Source organism: Mustela erminea, chromosome 20, assembly GCF_009829155.1.
Source record: "Mustela erminea isolate mMusErm1 chromosome 20, mMusErm1.Pri, whole genome shotgun sequence".
In the NCBI taxonomy this organism is placed as follows: domain Eukaryota; kingdom Metazoa; phylum Chordata; class Mammalia; order Carnivora; family Mustelidae; genus Mustela; species Mustela erminea.
The window spans coordinates 37,917,733-37,936,068 of NC_045633.1; positions in this window are offsets into that span (position 1 = coordinate 37,917,733).

The window sequence follows — 18,336 nt, forward strand, 5'->3', positions numbered from 1 at the left end:
CGACCAGAAACGCGTACTGAGGGCATAGAAAGTCACCTGAGAACAACCGAATCCTTTCTCTCTCCTCCCCTTGCTTTACAGAAATACGTCTCGAGCACATATCACGAAGCAGAAACTTACAGACAAGGCAGGTGGGGAGTGAAGACAGAGTCCGAGCTCCCCCGTGGGAGATGCAGAAACATTAACCCATAATTTCAAAGTGGCGCATTAAGTGCTGTAATAGAAGAAACAGAGGCTGCTGGGAGTGTAAAGAAGGGACACCTTCTCCAGCTGTGCAATGAATAAGAGACAGTGTCAGCAACGCTTCCTAGAGGAGATGCTCAAGCTGAGCAGTCAGAACGCGGCGGGGCACAGAGCGGGGACACGGCGGGGCACAGAGCGGGGACACGGCAGGGCGCAGCCCAAGATCATGGTGCTCTGGGGGTTCCATAATTCGGCTCAATTCTGCCACTTCCTAGAAATAGCACCTGATCTCACATGTTGAGGGCTCAGTCCCACAAAACTGCCCCCCACACTTTGGACGCCAGTTGCCATGCAGGTTGTCACATGGGCTTTTGACCAAGCATAGATCAGAGATTCCAAAGACCCGTCCTTGAGTTCCTTTAATTTGTTAGAGTGACTCACAGAACTGGGAGAAATGGTTTACTTTCCGGATTAGCAGTTTATTATGAAAGGATATAACTCAGGAACAGCCAGATGGGAGAGAAGCACAGAGCAAGACACGGGGGAAGGGAACAGATCTTCTTTCCGAGAACACCACTCTCCCTGATCTCCATGTGTTCATGAAGTCACCAGCACGGAAGCTCTCCAAACCCTGCCCTTCCCCCCTCCCCCGCCCCCATGGAGGCCTCACCGCATAGGCACGATTGATTAGATCATTGGCCATTGACGCCTGATTCAACCCCCAGCCCCTCTCCCTCCCTGGAAGCTGACGGTGGGATCGAAAGTTCCAAACTTCTGTTCACGGGGTTGGCTCTCCTGGTGACCAGTCCCATTGTTAGGCTCAGTCCAAAAGTAATCTCATTGCCATAATTAAAAAAAAAAAAAATCATTCTCTGAGTACTGTGGAATGTGTAAACCTGGTGGGTCACAGACCCGTACCCCTGGGGCTAAAAACACATTATATGTTTATTTCAAAAATTAAAAAAATTAAAATTATAAAAAAAATCATTCTCATACTAGGACATCCCCAGCATTTCAGGAGCTCTGTGTTGGACACAGGGACAAAGATCACACGTGTATTTCTTATTACAAATCGCTCCGTCACAGGTGCGATGCCGCTGCTCGCAGGAAGCTGACACGGGGAAGGAAACGCGCATGGCTTCACGCTGAACGGAGCCGGGACCAGCAGGTAACCAGGTTTGCAGAGCCCAGCCGGGAGCATCACAGAGGGAGCGCAGAATGTGGACGTGCTGCTGAGAGCAGGCAGCTGAAGAAACAGCCCTGCACCCTGGGGACAGTCAGGGTGGGAATTAAATGGTGAGGAGGAAGACATCGCTCTCCAGGGAGGACGCTTTGGGCACCCGGGAAGAGGAGGTGGAGATGAGACGCAGAAACCTGGAGGTCTAACCACGCAGGGGCGCGGCACAGAAGGGGAGAGGGAAAGAAAGGATGTCCTTGCACAGGAGGGGCAGTGGTGGTGCGGCTCCCAGCACAAGGCACAGGGAGGAAGATCAGAATGACGAGTTAAGAGAGAAAGAGGAGGAGGAGAAACAGCCCCTCTACCTCTCCTTACCCACTTCCAAGGACGGGAAGGTCAGTCCTCGCAAGATAGCGTTCCACCGTTCGCTATAAATGCCAACAACCTTGCCCTTTTATGGAAGAAACAAAGTGCCTTCGTGTACTTGCTAAAGTACAGATCCTAAAGCTTCCCTCCTGGGCAGCCTGGAAAGTTCATCTTCTGCCAGACAAATGTTTGAGGACAATAGTTAACAGAAAAGAATGAATAAGAGGTGTTTAGGGCTTGTGTTTCAACAGAAGATGCTCAGAGTGTTTGTGTTTTCTTTGGGGGGGGGGTGGCCAGAGCAGCATTAACCTTAATAGCAGCGTGTGGCTTTTGGGGCCAAGAGGGGAGGTGACAGGTGTTTTTCAGGGAGGTCAATGAGCCCCAGACAGAAGGGTCAAATGCCAGCCCCTCGGCGGCCATGCTGGGGACGGTCAAGGGAGCCTCAAGCCAACCTATTCTGTTGAGAGAAGGAAGACATGATGGGCAGGGTGTGGTCTTAGCCCGGGAGAGTCTCTGGTCAAGAAGCGATGCCTGATAATGGCCGTGGGAAGACATATGTGGACACTGTGGAAGTGTCAGACCAGAAGCGACATAAATCCTGCCCACGGCCACCATGCGGGGACAGGTGAGGGGGCCAGAGGAGACCGTGGGAGGGACCCTTGTACCTGCGCCCACAGAAAGTGCAATGATTACGACAGTGGAAAGCACCGAGGGTGCGGAGACCGACAGTGAGAAGAGGCTTTCTGGTACCCCCGATGCTAGCTTACTCGGGCTTCCGTCACGAGGACCACAGCTGGGGTGGCTTAAGGGAGATACGTCCGTTTTCTCCCAGTTCTGGAGGCTGGACGTCTGAGATCAAGGAGTTGGCAGGGGTGGCTCCTTCTGAGCTCTCCCTCCTCGGCTTGTCTCCTCCTGGCGTGCTTCCCCCGCTGTGTAAGCCCATGTCCTCATCTCTTCTTCTTTTTACAAATTTGTATTTAAATTCAATTTAATTAACACAGAGTGTATTATGAGTTTCAGGGTAGAAATCGGTGACTCATAAGTTGCATAGAGCACCCGGTGTTCATCGCATCACACGCCCTCCTTAATGCTTATCACCCAATTATCCCACCCGCCTCCCCTCCAGCAACCCTCCCTTTGTCTCCCAGAGTTAAGAGTCTCTTACGGTTTGCCTCCCCCTCTCTTCTTACCTATTTTATTTTTCCTTCCCTTCCTCTCTGATGCACCGTTTTGTTTCTTAAATTCCACACAGGAGTGAAATCTAAGTTATTTCACTCCGCATAACACCCTCTAGTTCCCTCCACATCATTGCAAATGGCAAGATTTCATTCTTTTTGATGGCTGCATAGTATTCCCTTGTATAGATATACCACATCTTCTTTATCCATTCACCTGTCAATGGCCATCTGGGCTCTTTCATAGTTTGGCTATTGTGGACACTGCTGCTATAAACTTTGGGGTGCACGCGCCCCTTTGAACCTTTATGGTTGTCTCACCTCTTCCGATAAGGACCCAAGTCATGTTGGATTAAGCCACACCGTGATGACCTCATTTCAACTTAATTATGCCAAAAACCTTACCTCCAACTACAGTCCCATTCTGAGGTTTTCCGGGTTAGAACTTCAACATATGAGTTCTGAGGGAGACACAATTTTGTCTGTAACATCCCCTAATGTTCTTTTTATACAACTCATTCTCAGGCCTTCAACATAACTGATTATTCTATTATAACTGCATAGAAAAATAACCCAGCATTAAAGCATCCCTTCTTTGTTCTGTTGATTTCCGATCACTTTTTCGGGGCCAAGGCAGGCCCGCATTAGCCTTCCAGGCTCTGCCTAAAAATATAGCTTGAGTTAACACCTCAAACCAGGATATTTGTGAATGAAATCTATCAGAACCTTGCAAATTAATTATTCATGCAGTGTCATATAAAGTGATAACCTGTTGTGAGTTCTTTTTTTTTTTTTTTCCTTTTCCTGGAAGCCTGGCTAGATTGTTAAATGTGGGCCCAGTGAGAGGTAGATATTAGTGATCTTTGGGAGAAAAAGTTAATAATTCGAAATGATGCATCATGGGCACTTCTGTACAAATGTGGATCTGTCGATGTTTTAAGAGGTTTAGCGAAGAAAGTGATATGACATGTTCTTTTGCCTGTAGGTCCTCTGAAAAAGGCAAAGGAAGCCTTATCCATCAAGAAAACTGCTGGGGTTCTTTCTAAATTTTCTGAAGCATGAATACTCAATAAAGTTATCTTTCTATTTTCCCTGTTGGATTTCTCATTTTAAACAGGCATGAAGACTTGTTTCTTCTATCACTGGACGTACAAAATTCACATTGAAGTTTGCTATTATACTCAAACATAAAATAGCACACATTTTTTTTTATCTCCTATGAAAAACCAAATGCATCAGAAACATATTAATTCAAACTTGCCTAAGAGCTTCTGATGCCCGAGGGTCTTTAAAAGATGATGGTTTTACTCTACAGGCCTACAGAGGAGCCCTCATCCTCTTCATAACAATAGCCAACATTTATGAAGTCCTGTTCTGGGCCAGGCACTCTGCTGTGCGCTTTACATGGCAACACTTCACTGGAATCTCGCAGCAACTCTAAGGTTAGGGTGATTATATCTTCCAATTCCCGAAGCCTAGAGAGCTCGCATATGCCCCAAGTCATCCAGCGAGAAAGTACGGGAGCTGGGAGTCAAACGCAAGGCTGCCTGTCCGCACCCTGACTCCCAGCTCCACGGCGCCCAACCGCCCACCCTGTGGGGATCAGGGAGATCCAAGATGGTGGTCAGGGATCCCTCCGGAGTGCGTGCACCGGCGGGGGACTCTGTGCTAGGGACTATTTATACAAAAATGGAAGAGAAATTGTCGCTGCCTTCCAGAAGCCCTAAGCCTAGAAGAGGAAGAAAGCCACATACAGCCTGGGTAGACTGACCCATGACGTGTTCGGTGCCACGGCAAGAAGAGAAGCTCACCTTGTCCGTCTCTCGTCACCCCGTCAGCTTTGGGGGTGCACCTAGTTACGTGTCAGGTGGGTATACCTTCCCTTCCCTTTTCTTCCCTTTTCCTTTCTTTCTTCCTTCCTTTCTTTCTGTCTGTCTTTCATTTTTCTTCCTTTCCTTCCTTCTAAACGAGAGCATGACTAGCTGATCCCCTGGGAAGAGAAACTCCCCTCTGCCTTCCTCCGATGTCCCTGAGACGGGCATCAGGACACACCTGGCGCCCACGTGTGGGAAGCCGGGTCAACCGTCCGCTCCCCGAGCGCGCTCCGGACCCCTCCTCGTTATTCACGAGGCCCACGCTCAGGGCCTGGTTGGGATTCTGGGTGCTGTGCGTCTTGCGTCCTGGCAGAAGGGAAGCAGGCCCCGGAGCACCGGTCCCTGACAGGACGGCGAAGGTGCCTCCCCTCGCCCGGCTGCCCCATCAACGGCGCGCCCCCCAGCCCCGCACCTGTCGGTAGTCCTCCCAGCAGGCTGCAAATGCCTGACGTGTCTGTCAGGGCTTGGGGTGGGGGGGTCGGCGACGTCCCCTGCAGGGCCGGGACTGCATCAGTGAGCATCGCCTACGGAATCCTGAGCGACAAGGGACAGAGGGTCAGAGGAGACGGGTGACTGCTCGTGGCTGGGCAGAAGCCCCCGGCTGAGAGCACTAGGGGGACTTTTCCGTCTCTCCAAAGACTCTCTCCGTGAAAGAGGCAGAAAGCACGGTCCTGGAGCAGCGTTCGCAGCTTCTCTGCTGCCTCTGCGAGGTCTCCGGGGCCGGGATGGAACAGCTTCTCCCTCGCCCCCACCCGAGTCTGGATCCCAGGGAAGCCAGGCTGCTTTCCCCCCGCGTCAAGGCATCCGAATCAGACCTTTCCGGTTTCTCCCAGCTCTGACCCTGTGTCTGTGTCAACGGCGGCGTCTCAGGCTCAGCTGAACGCACTGGGTTTTCTCTTTCTGCGCCCTTGAAAGCGCAGTGGAAGAAAGCAAGTGCCGTTAGCTCTCTCAACGAGAGCCTTCGTTCCAAAACTTGAATTTGCTTCTTGGCAAGAGGTTCCAAAAATAAAAAGTTAAAAGCGATGCCTCCAGGAACTTTTGGGATAGCTCAGTGTCTCCAGACTTGCAGACTGAGACTATTCTGAATGCCATGGCTCTTTAAAAAAAAAAGAAAGAAAGAAAGAAAAAGCTTTTCACCAAAAAAAGAAGAGGCTCTCAGTTTTCTGACATTTCTTCAGTCTCTCGAAAACGCAAGCTTGCCAGTGGTAGGGAATGTGATGCGGCCGGTTGCCGGCGAATGTCTCGTCCAAGGACACGCCGCCAGCCGCCTCTGGTGGCTCTGGACTCCGTCCTAGCTGGTCGCCCCAGCTCAGCTGAGAATGTGAGGCCGGAGAGTTCTCAAGCTTCTCTGTTGCTGCTCGCAGACGGGGCGGCCGTGTGGGCGTCGGTGTTCCTCACCGAGCCTACCGAGCTTCGCGGCAAGCGAGCCGTCGGCGATGCCACGCGTTGGCACACAACCAACACCGGCATTTTCCCAGATTCTCCAAAGAAAAATGAACTTTCCCCCAAGCCTGCAACTACCGGGAAACATTAAAGCATCTTGCCGAGTGCCTGAGATGCGGCAAGTACTGGTTAAAGCAATGTGAAGGGCTTATTATGTCTTCATGTGAAAGCCATCTTTCCCCCAGGATGTGTTTATTACTAAAGTGATACTCTAGCAACATTAGCATCACAAAAACCCAGAAATAGTTGACTTACAGCATCTTCATCTGAACACACCTGCTGGAAATAACAACACAAGTACATTTCTGTAGAAAGTCTTTGTCCATTTTTCTGGTGACTTCCTTAGGGTATATCTCTGGAAGAGGCATATTGGTTCTAATCTACAGATTAGATGTCTAATCTAATCTAATTTAATCTTTAGATTAGACATTTAGATTGGACATCTTTGAAGATTGCCGATGGCTTTCCAGAAATAGTGTTTCACTGACTCATTGTTGCTTAATTTACGTTTTTCTGAATATTAATGACCCGGAGCAATACTTTAAATATTTATTAGCCATTTATGTATCTTTCTATAAATTACTTCTTCATTTTCTACCTTTTCTACCAATTTGTATGGACTCTTTTTTTTTTTTAATTAAGACTATCATATTTGTTGCCAAAATTTTCATTTGTCTCAATTTCATGGAGATTGTGGTATATAATTGCAACATTGTTGTGTTTATGTATTCAAATTTATCCTACTACCCATTGTGATTTCCTGAATAATAATATCCCCTATCGGGCACCTGTTTCACGCTACGCCATCCCCCACAGGATTTATGTTTATGTTCCGTTAGTTCCTTACGTTGAGCACAAGAGGCAGCTCACCATATACCCATTAGACAGATGAGCATACACTAATAATGAAATAAAATAGTCATAACAATAGCGATGTCTAGCAATGAGCCATTACCGTGCTCTGGGTATTCTTATGGGCACTTTAAATATACTATTAACACACGTAATACCCCAAAACACTCCCACAGGGTAAGAAAGATTTCCATTCTCGTTTGAGAGAGGAGAAAACTGAGAGCAAAGAAGTAAATTGTTCAAGGACACACAGCGGGGAAGTGGCAGGAGTCAGAGTAGGGGAAGTTCTGGAACTTGCCCCAAGTCACAGAACTAGCCCAGGGTATAGACGCGCGGTCAGTCCTGGGCCTGACGGAGCCCACAGCCCAGATCCTTCAGCTTCTCTGTAGTCCTTGCGTACTCGCCTGTGACCTTTGGCCTGGCTTCCATCACACTTAAGACCTGCATTTATATGACTCTTGCTGTCTTCTTCTTCTTTTTTTAAATATTTTATTTATTTATTTGAGGGAGAGAGAGAGAGCACACCAGCAGGGGGCGGGCAGAGGGAGAGCGAGAAGCAGGGAGCCTTGATGCGGGGCTCCGTCCCAGGACCCTGGGATCATGACCTTAGCCAAAGGCAGACGCTGACCCCACGGAGCCCCCCAGGCGCCCCTCGTGCTGCCTTCCTTCTTCTCATCTTTTGTGGCATCAGGTCTCATTTGTTACACAGCTTTGGAAGACAAACATTTTATATTTTATTCTGTGGACCCTCCCTGTATCTGGGTGTTGGCTACTCAATGCCGCACAACACCCAAACAGGGTACACGAAAATGATGAAACCATCAGGATTATGCTTTAAAGGGAGACACTCGTTTCTCCAATGTCAATTATGTGTCTCGGTTTTATTCTTCTGTGTTGAAGGCTCTGGCTGTTCCCAGAAGTCATGTTCCTGTGGCATTGAAGTGAGTGGTTGGGACATGCAGACCTTCTGTGATTTTTCCTTAGCAAACGCTCACGAGACCAGCAGGAAGGGGGTAGGTGGAAAGCGCGTCCGTGTGTCAGGGACGAGCCCACGGGTGGAGCGCCAGCCAGAGCAAAGGGCCAGCCCGGAGTTAGGGTCTCGCTGCTGGACAGCAACGCCGTGTCCCATGCAGCTTGTACAAACCCAACCACACACGCTTCAGGGTGATCGTATGAGGACATTTTCCTGCTGCTTGGAATGTCTACGACTTCTACATTTTCTTGAGTTGTGCCTGCAGCAGGCAGCTAAGTTACTTGTGGGTAACATCTATCCCTTTGAGCTTTGCTTTGCCAGAGTGGTTTCTGAGAAGCCTGCACTCAAGGAGAGTAAGCTCTCCCAAGAAAGTGGGGGTCTCTGGAGTTTCCCCTGGGTGCCCAGCAAACACCAGTTGGGCTGGTTGGAGCTCAAGTGTCTCCCAGTTCTGTGTGAGCTCTGGGGCTACTTCAGTTTCCACACCCAGGTCATGCTTTGCTCGTTGGAGGGCGTTTCCACGTAGCCTCACACTCAGCAAACAATCAGCCTTACCATGCGCTGTTCTCGCCTAACTTCCTGCTTTCCAGAACGCTGCCTTGAACTTCCAGCTGCCTCAGCCTCCCCATGTTTCAAGTTCTACCTCCTCAACGAGGAAAAGTGGCCCCGCTCTGTACCCTACCCTCCTCCCGTGCTCTTAGATAAAGCCGGACAATTGTAGGGGCACCTCAATTGTCTTTTTCTTCCCCTGGGTTCCCGGTCCTTTGCAACCCGTGGCTGCCAAACCCAAAGACAGCGGATTCACAGTCCAATGCCTGAAAACAGTGTGTCCCGTTTTCCGGTTGTTTATGGTGGGGGGGGGGGTCCCATCCTTCCCACTCCCGTGTAGTTGCACGAGAGTGAGAACAAGTTAAATGTTCTCACCCCAAGCTCGAATGTTCATGCCCAAGCTCGAATCTGCTTCTCCCCTGACTGATCTCAGGGTCCTCAGGCTCCTCTGGGCTGAGGGTTCAGATGCTCCCCCAAAAGCTGTCTTTTCCCTACACAATAGCTCCTCGGTTCAGGTTAATGACTTCCTCTGGTTCGCATTCCAAAAGCAGAGATCGGTCCCAGCACGAGGAAACACTCCCTGGTTGGTTTTATGGAGTCTCCAGCTGCGCGCCCACTTTCCAAGCACCAGTTTTACTCTGCACAACTGTCACCCTACGGGCTGACGTGGGAACCCCGTCCCCTCCCGAGACACAGCTTCGAACCTTAGATCCCCTCCTAGAGGCTGGGTGAGCCTGAGTTGGGGGCCCAGAGCCGTGCAGCTCTGCTCTCAGCCCAGGACTGGTCTCCTCTTCTGGAACGCTCCGCGCACCACAACGCACCGTTCGTGAGCACGTGTTTCCGTTTTAATCGAGGCCTGCTTCTGCCAATGACATGGTTATGCCTCTCCGCTCTCCTCAACGGAAGCATCTGGGGATCGCAGACCCGAGCGGGTCTGCTGCTCGGTTTTGATCCTCCTCCAGCAGGCTATGCATTCCTGTCCTCATCAGTACGTGACCGTGACGGTTCCCCCCTTGGAGGGTGGCCGGGGCAACGAGACGACGTCCTGCCTGTGTGTTTCAGCTCTCTGGGGCGGCTTCTAGACACGCCTGTCGTGGAGCCTGCTTCTGTCAGCGTCACCGATGCCCACCGCGGCGCCACATCCCAAAGACTTCTCTGTTTCTCACCTTACGAGATGACGTACTCGTGTTTGATACGGTGGTCGCCACCTTTTTTTCTTGAAACCTTTAAAGAGTTTTTTTCATGATAACCTGTCCTGGTTTTTCTTCTGCCTCTCTGGCCATTCCTTGGCTACATTCTATTCTTTTTTTTTTTTTTTTCACTTTTTAAAAATTTTTATTATTTTTTAAAGATTTTATTTATTTATTTGACAGACAGATCACAAGTAGGCAGAGAGGCAGGCAGAGAGAGAGGAGGAAGCAGCTCCCTGCTGAGCAGAGAGCCCGATGCGGGGCTCCATCCCAGGACCCTGAGTTCATGACCTGAGCCGAAGGCAGCGGCTTAACCCACTGAGCCCCCCAGGTGCCCCGGATCCTATTCTTCAACCCCAATCTCCACATCAGTGGTCTTCTCACTCAAATTAATTTTTATTCAGGTTTTAAAATTTTTATTTATTTTATTTTCAAATTTATCATCATCATCATCATCATCATCATCATCATCATCATTATTTTGGAGAGAGAGCAGAGAAGAGGGGCAGAGGGAGAAGGAGAGAGAGAATTAAGCAGGCTCCATGCCCAGCTTGGAACCCTACTCAGGTCCTGACCTTATGACCCTGAGATCATGATCTGAGTTGGAATCAAGAGTTGGACGTTTTGGGGCTCAGTGGGTTAGGCCTCTGCCTTCAGCTCAGGTCATGATCCCAGGGTCCTGGGATGGAGCCCCGCATCGGGCTCTCTGCTCAGCAGGGAGCCTGCTTCCCACCACCTCCACCCCCACCTGCTTCTTTGCCTACTTAAGATCTCTGTCAAATAAATAAATAAATAACCTTAAAAAAACAAAAAACAAAAAACGAGTTGGGTGTTTAATTGACTATGCACCAGGTGCCCTGACTGACTCAATTTAATTGTATGTATTATGTATGTATGTATGTATGTATTTGTTCATTCATTTTAATTTTATTTAATTTTAATTTGAAAAACTCATCCTCTAAAATCATGGGTATATACGTCTTAGAGCATATAAAATATTTGAGTATGGTGACACATGTATGTGATTTTGAATAAATGTACACGTAGGGAATATAGGCTAACCACGTCCACTGACGGAGGTGAAATCAGAAACTCTTTGGAGGGTGCCACCGCTCTAAACGCCGGAGACCTTCAGGGTTGACCGTGGACCAAGCTTCTCCTCTTCCATGGTCCCCCTGAATGACCACATCCACTTCCATTCACACACCAATCACTCCTCAATTGTCGTGTCTATCCAGACTCCTCTTCCAAACCGTAACTCATGTATTCAGTTTCCTTGTTTAACAATCTCCTATGCATTGTACAGACTTCTCCAACCAAAGAGCAACCAAACTAAACTCTGCAATTTCTCGCCCAAATATTCTCTTCTTCCAGGCGTTTCCCCCAGGATGCTCATTCCTTGAGGACACCAAGCTGGTCTGGTTGTCCTTGCCCTGGCTCCTGTCACCCCCCAGGACTCTGATCTCTGCTGCCTACTTCCTGTCATCCTTCAAGGGTCAGCTGCTTCATCACTTCCTCCGTCTCTTCTTTCCAGCATCTCTGTCCCTTTCTTACTCATTCTCCGATTTTCCTTTGGGAAGCGAGCAGTCTTGTTGGGGCAGGGTGTCAAGGGTCCCATTTCCCGGGTTCCTTCCCACCAGCCCTCCAAGCAGGGGTCACATGGCCCCGGGGAAGCCAGTAAGTTGACTTTTGCGCAGGCTGATGCAAGGGAATAAAACAGTGGGGACAGATTTCCTCTGAGGGTGACTCCTGGAGAAGGCTGCCACTTGGATCCTACTCTCAACTTCCACAATTAACTTGTTAGTGTTTGCCCCGATGCTCTGCTACCCCATCTTCTTTTGTGTAAACTCCTTATTTTTACATAAGTTGGCCCCTCTTCCTATCGCTTACCCACAAAGGAGCTGAACCGATGCGCTTCCCGATCTAAATTCGGCCCTACCTGATCCTCTGTCGTACACGGCACCCACCGTACTGTCCTAGGGTGACTGTACCCAAGTATCCTAAGCTGGGTGCCTTAAAGCAACACAAATTTCGCATCTCACAGTGCCGAAGGCCAGAAGTCCAAAGGCCAGGTGTTGCCAGGGCCACGCTCCCTCTGGGCCCTTTACTGGCGGGTCCTCCTGACCTTCTTCTAGCTTCTGGGGGCCCCTGGCCCCAGGTGTTCCTTGGCTTGTGTCAGCACCATTCCAATCTCTGCCTCCCTCCTCCCATGGCCAAATTCCCTCTCTGTGTCTCTGTCTTCACACGGCATTCTCCTCTTTGTGTCTCTTTCGTTTTCTTAGAAGGACACCGGTCCTGTTGGATGAAGAGCTGCCCCTGCCCCAGTATGACCTCCTCTTAACTTGGCTAATTACACCTACAACGACCTCATTTCCAAACATGCTCCATTCTGAGGACCTTGTACTAGTCCTAGAACTGGGAACTAGAAATACAACATACACTTTGGGGAGACACCATTCAACCCATAATAGCCCCCTATTTTTTCTTTTGGAGCACTTCCACTGTTGACAATTATATTTTTGTGAGCTTATTTGTTTAGGGCCCATCTCCCCCTCTTAGTCCATGAGGGCAAAAACTGGGTCAGTTTGATCACCACTGTGCACCATCCAAGCACCGTCCCTGTTATAACTGTGATGTCGGAAAGAACAGCTCGCTAATACCTGGCCCATCAAAGACTCAGAGAAATGATCATTCTTTTTGATTCTTTAGGGAGCTCCTGGGAAGTTTGCATTGTAAGTATCTTACCAGAATCGATTGTATCCTGTGTGTCCAAGGACAGGAAAGAGGGAGAAGCTAAGATACCCAAGAGGCGTGTATTTTCTTCTCTAAATATTAAGAGTCCTATGTAGCTAAGGAATGGAATGGCCCCGTCTGGCCCCATGTGTATCTGAGGGAGTCACGAGCTCCCAAATTAGAATGAGCCCCGCCCCCCGCCCCAGCCTGGGATGTTGTGGGGCACAGGAGCCCTCAAGCTGTCTGGAAGAGCGTCTGCAACCCTGCCAGGGTTCATCCTTACCCGCGCCATCCGTTTCCCACTGGCAGGGCTTTCTCTGTCTGGCTCGGCCGTGGCATATGAATCAGGCCATCCCTGGGTGCCCAGAATTAATCATCTCTCCTTCAAATTGATTGTGTACCCCCAGAGCACTGAGTTGGGCCAGAAACTCTGGAATCTGTTTTCTAAAATGATTTTCCAACTTGGCAAAAATGTTCCAGCTGGGAAGGAAGAAGAGGAGAGTTAAGGAGGAGGCTGTTAAAAGCTTTGAAATAAGGAAAATTATTGTGCGGAGCGGAGGTCAGATCTGGCGCGAATCGGGAGGGCGATGGGCAGGCCGTGGTGCGAAGACTGGCAGGACCCATCCGGATCTGGGATCATGAATGTGCTGCGGCATCTTTCTGGGGGTGGCCCAAGTTTCCCTAGTAGGGCTCCGTCACCTGAGACCCAGAATGCGGACTCCACCCAGGCAGAGCCCAAGGAAGAGCATATCCCGAAAAGCGATGAGGGTATAACGTAGAGCAGGAGAGTTTCAGATTTCAGAAGTGCAGATATTCAGAGTGAAAGGGAGACACCCACTGCGGATGCTGAAAGACACAAGCGCTTGGTGTCCATCTCCGCCGGCCATCCACTGGCCCCTCCTGGTCTGTCTTTTGGACGGCCTTCATCGGACAAGCCCAGACTCGCCCCTCTGGCCTGTTCTCGACACTCTTGCCAGGGCTTGCCTTTAAGGATCATGGTTTAACGCTCTCCATACCCTGACGTCTCCTGGGACCCGTCCCTGACCTCTGCCCTGCTCTTGAATCCTCGGGACCCAGATCCAAGCACTTTCTTGATATTTCCAGTGAGGCGCCTTCCTGGCACTTCAACTTCAACACGTCCAAGAGAGAAGTCATGATTCCCTCTGCCCAAACTTCCACCCCTACCAGTCCTCATCTTAGGAATTTGTGATTCCCTCCTTCCTGGTCCTTACGTCTGCTGCGGGACGCGTGGCTCCTCTGTGTCCCCGTGTTCTCGTCCGCAAGACAGAGGGAACAGTGGCACTTACTATATAAAACTCTTACAAAAGGCTATTGAGTTATTGCATTTAAAGCACTTAACTTTCTGTCCCGACTCATAGAAATTGTTCAGTAGTTGTTACCTATTACGGGTATTAATAGATACACGCAAAATCCTGACCCTGCACTGCCCTCGGCTAACTGATGATGAGCTCTTGAGCATGTAACTGACCCAAAATGGTGTTGCTCTTGTTTAAAAACCATTAAGTCTGGCTTAATAAGAAAGAGCTCAAGATCAGTGTACTTATGTTAGATTGGGGGGGGAGTAAGAAATTCCTTATTGCTATTTCAAATTTTGTTTTGGCAGCTAAAACATCTGGACAAAAATGAACATCTCTACTTTCAGACATTCTGAGCCCATGAGGCCAAGCGTCTGGTCTTTGGTAGTTTGGGGAAAACCCATTCCCCAGGCAGCCTGTGCAGAACTGGGGCCCCACCAAGGTTGTGTGACGGAACGCCGAGGCTTCAGGGCAAGAATGGGCGGTGGGGAGAGCTCCCTGGCAAAACTTTGTTCCAGGGTTTTGGAATTGAAACAAATCCTGTTTTCAATTATCTGCGCCTTTCCTAGCAAACAGATGTTTAACATCGCAGAGCTGTAATATGACAATAATCGGCTGAATTTTCCAGGCAGCCAAGAGCCAAATGAAAGAACCATCCAACTCTCCTGGGCGTGACTACAAAGGTTTTGCTTCCGGGGGTCCTGTACTTTCTTTTCCCCCCTCCTCTAAACACCTTGACGTACTCTTTTATGAGAGAAGATGTGATGTCAAGCCCCGGCAGGTCACCCAATGATCTTTGCACGTGGATCTGGAGTGGGAGAAGTAGTCTTCCTACGGCCGGGCCTGGAGAACACCCTTCTTTGTGTGAGAAGGCCGTCCTCTTTCAGCGAGAGGCGACACCGGATGGGATGCCTTCCAAAGACTCAGAACTGAGAGCTGCCCCACCCTGGGCAACGCAATCGGTAGCCTCATCCCTAGGGGTCAGTGGGATGACGGAGGCCCCCAGCCTGGTTCCTTCTACCTCCAGGATAATATTTACAGCAACTCTGAGGACTAGGCTTTACATTTTCAAAAAAGAAGCCAATAAATCAGGGGCTGCTAAATTTAGACTGCTCTGAGGAAATCAAATATAGAATCCCAAGAGAGAATAAAAACCAACAAATAAAGAGATTAAGCTCCCTGGAGACTCCATGATCAGTTTCCCTGACTACCTTAAGTGACCATTTTCATAGCTCTGAGAACTCTTGCCCCCGGGGCTCTGGTCGTGGAAGCGGCAGGGGCACAGAGGGGGCTGGAGAAAGGGGGAAAGACCGAGGCTGCGTCTAGGCACGTGCCGACAGAGCCCCACTGGGAACTGAAACTGCCGTAAAGCACGCGGGGGTTTGTGTCCGTCTAAGAACGTACGGACTTCAACTCCCCCCTAAATTTACGACTCAGTACTTGGCATTTACCCCCACACCTGACCGAGGGCTGGAGCTTCAGTTTTATTATTTTCCATGAATCCAGCCAGGAGGTAGGGAAGGACATGGGAGTGAGAGGGAACCTGTGATAGAATCTGGGATGAGTCCTGTCACTGGAATTTTCTGGCGGCAGAAGAACAGAAGATTTCATTAAGAAGAATTAAGGGGCGGGGCGCCTGGGTGGCTCCGTGGGTTGAGCCTCTGCTTTAGGCTCAGGTCGTGATCTCAGGGTCCTGGGATCAGGGTCCTGGGTCCTGCTTCCGCCTCTCTGTCTCTGCCTGCCTCTCTGCCTACTTGTGATCTCGGTCTGCCAAATAAATAAATAAAATCTTTTTTTAAAAAGAAGAAGAATTAAAGGGAGTAGAAAGAGAAAGCACAGAGAAGGAGGAAGAAAAGAAAAAGGAGAGAAAGACGATTACACGGCAAAAGAGTAAAAGGAGCGGGTGGTGGGCAAGGGGTCTCTGTGCCCGGCGTCAGGGGGAGGTTTGAGAAACAGGCGTGAACAAGCACATTCAAAAGAGAATTACCTGCTTTCAAAGCAGTCCCCTTAACAGTGAAGTTGGTGCATCCTTTCCCTGGAAATATTTTGACACGAACCTAAAAATAGCGCAAACCTAAAAAAAGTCTGTATAATTTGAACAGTCATTCTTTTACTAGAAGTCAAGTTTAATAACACGAAATAGGAAACAGTTTTGCCTGCACAGATGTGCATCTCCACCAGGGGTTCTTAATCCTTTTTGTACTTTAGAATTACCCGGGGAGTTAAAAAAATGGACTGGTGCCTGGGTCTGTCTCCAAACCCTGGGGAGGAGCCGGCATCCAGCTGGTGGAGGTGGCTGCTGAAGTTCTTTGTTTACTTGTTTTCAAGCTCCCTGGGTGATTCCAGTTTCAGTGCCGGGTCGGATCCGATGGCCGCGGAGGGAGAGCTCTGCTTGGCTCACACGGTTCAAGACTAACTCAAATTCCACGCCCGTCGAAAGGCTGCCCTGACGTTCTACCCAATCTCGTTCGCTGCACCAGGTTCTCTCCCTACTTCCCGGTTCCTTTTCTTCAAGGTTTGCCATTTATTTCTCTCTCCCTGTCTTCTTTCTCCCTAAGAGGACCTTACAGCACGTTTTTCTCTTTGGTTTCTAATTCCGAGGAACCCCTGCTTACTGTAGGGGGTAGGAGGTCAGAGGCGGGTAATGAGGGGGATCGGTAGTTGGTTGTTATTGAAACCATAAGGTGGAGAGGCCACAGAGAAAGTTCTGGGGGCTTCTCTGGCCTCCCCTATTTTCTGCAATGACAGTCGGGGACGCTTACCCTCCAGGCCTCTAGTGTTTCCATGCCTTCCCCTGGGGCAGCGTCTTCCAGCCCCTTGGATCATTGCTTGTCCATTTAGGGGGTGTTATGAGAATTCCTCAGGATTTCCCAAGTCACAGCTCGCCTTCTGGGTTAGAAGCCACACGGAGACATGCTCCCCAGCATCTTCCACCGGCTATGACTTCTCAAAACATAAGCCAGGACGTTGTGTCGTCTCTTAGGCCCTGGGGACTTTGGAAGCTGTTTTCCGCACTGCCATTTTTTCTACTCTTTTTAGTCCATTTTTTTTTTTAGCTTGGGGAGGAGGAAGAGTCCCCAAGCCTGATTGACTCCATCATCTTTATCAGGAAGTCAACACAAAAATTTCAGTAATGTAGTCAAACACAAACATTATGCTGTTCAAATCCAAAAAACCAGTGATAGGTTTTGATAGTGACTCATGATAATGTAAGAAATGTGGGCAGAAACACAACAACATGAAAACAGCAATGGAATTCTTACAGAGGGATTATGAAAGAGGTAAATTCAAAACTTTTCAGTATGCTAGCTTTCCCACAACATTCTTATTTTGCTTTCACAGGGGTAAGAAGTTCTGTAGAAACCCAAAAGCACACAGCACTCCTCTTCGGAGACGCAATAGTTTAAGGCAAAATTCTGCCATTGCTCAGAGAGTCAACCCTGCTCTTTCAGAACTGTCCAGATTCTGTGATCTCTTCTATAACTGTCCTAAATGGGGCTCATCTTCGCCAAAGATTTGGGCTCAGGTTGGTGAATCATGAGAGATCAGGCTGGGAAATGCCACTTAACCCCACTGATGGTTGAAGAGTGTGGCTGAGAGGTTGGCTAGGAGTCTCCTCCCGGGAGAGGAACTTGGAGATGCTTTGCACACTGACAACAGCTGCTGGTTCTCAAGAGCATACCCTCTGCCAGGCACTGTCCCAAGCTCTTCACACGTTCGAGTACACTTAATACACAAGACGGCCGCATACATTTGGAACCATTTCAATCCCAATTACGTAGATGAGAAAATTAAGGGTAAGTGACTCACTCAAGATCCTCGAGAAAGACGCAGAGCTTGAATCTAAGCTCCTGAGTCCAGAGTCCCAACCACTGTTCCATACGAACGCTTGAGGCAAGACGGAGGGTCACTGGAAACAGACAAAGTAACGTCCTGAGGAGAGACCTTAAAGAGGGCAATAAAAAATTCCTATGCGTGTGATAGATCTGCTGTCATTGGTTCTAAGCTGAGAGGCTAACTTTCGATGGTGTGTAATGAGTGGGGGGAACGGAGTGGTGGAGGGTTACCCAGATTGGGTACTGACCTGTCCCCAAGCGTGTGGATCCATGACTAGTGCCCGTGCCCAGCAAGGTCAATACTCACAGCTGAAAGCACTTCAGGATTAATTCAGCACCTACATAAAGACCCTCACCTGCCATCTTGCCTTGGGAGGGGACATTGGTCAGACAGGGCGACATTCAGAGCATGATCTCATTTGTTCCCATAGGACTCATTACCTTGGAAGTAAGCACCTGCACACACCCCTTTGCCTGGGCGCTAAGAGGTACATTTCGTACTTAAGACACATTCACATACGTGTGTGTGCACGCGCGCGCGTGTGTGCATGTGTGAAGCTCTTCCCTGATCCGGTCAGGAGCCTCTGAGCGCCCTCAGGGATCCCGGATCTGTCGGCGGCATTTGTCCCTTCTCCTTCCCACTCCACTGCACACAGAGCACGGGCTCCACTT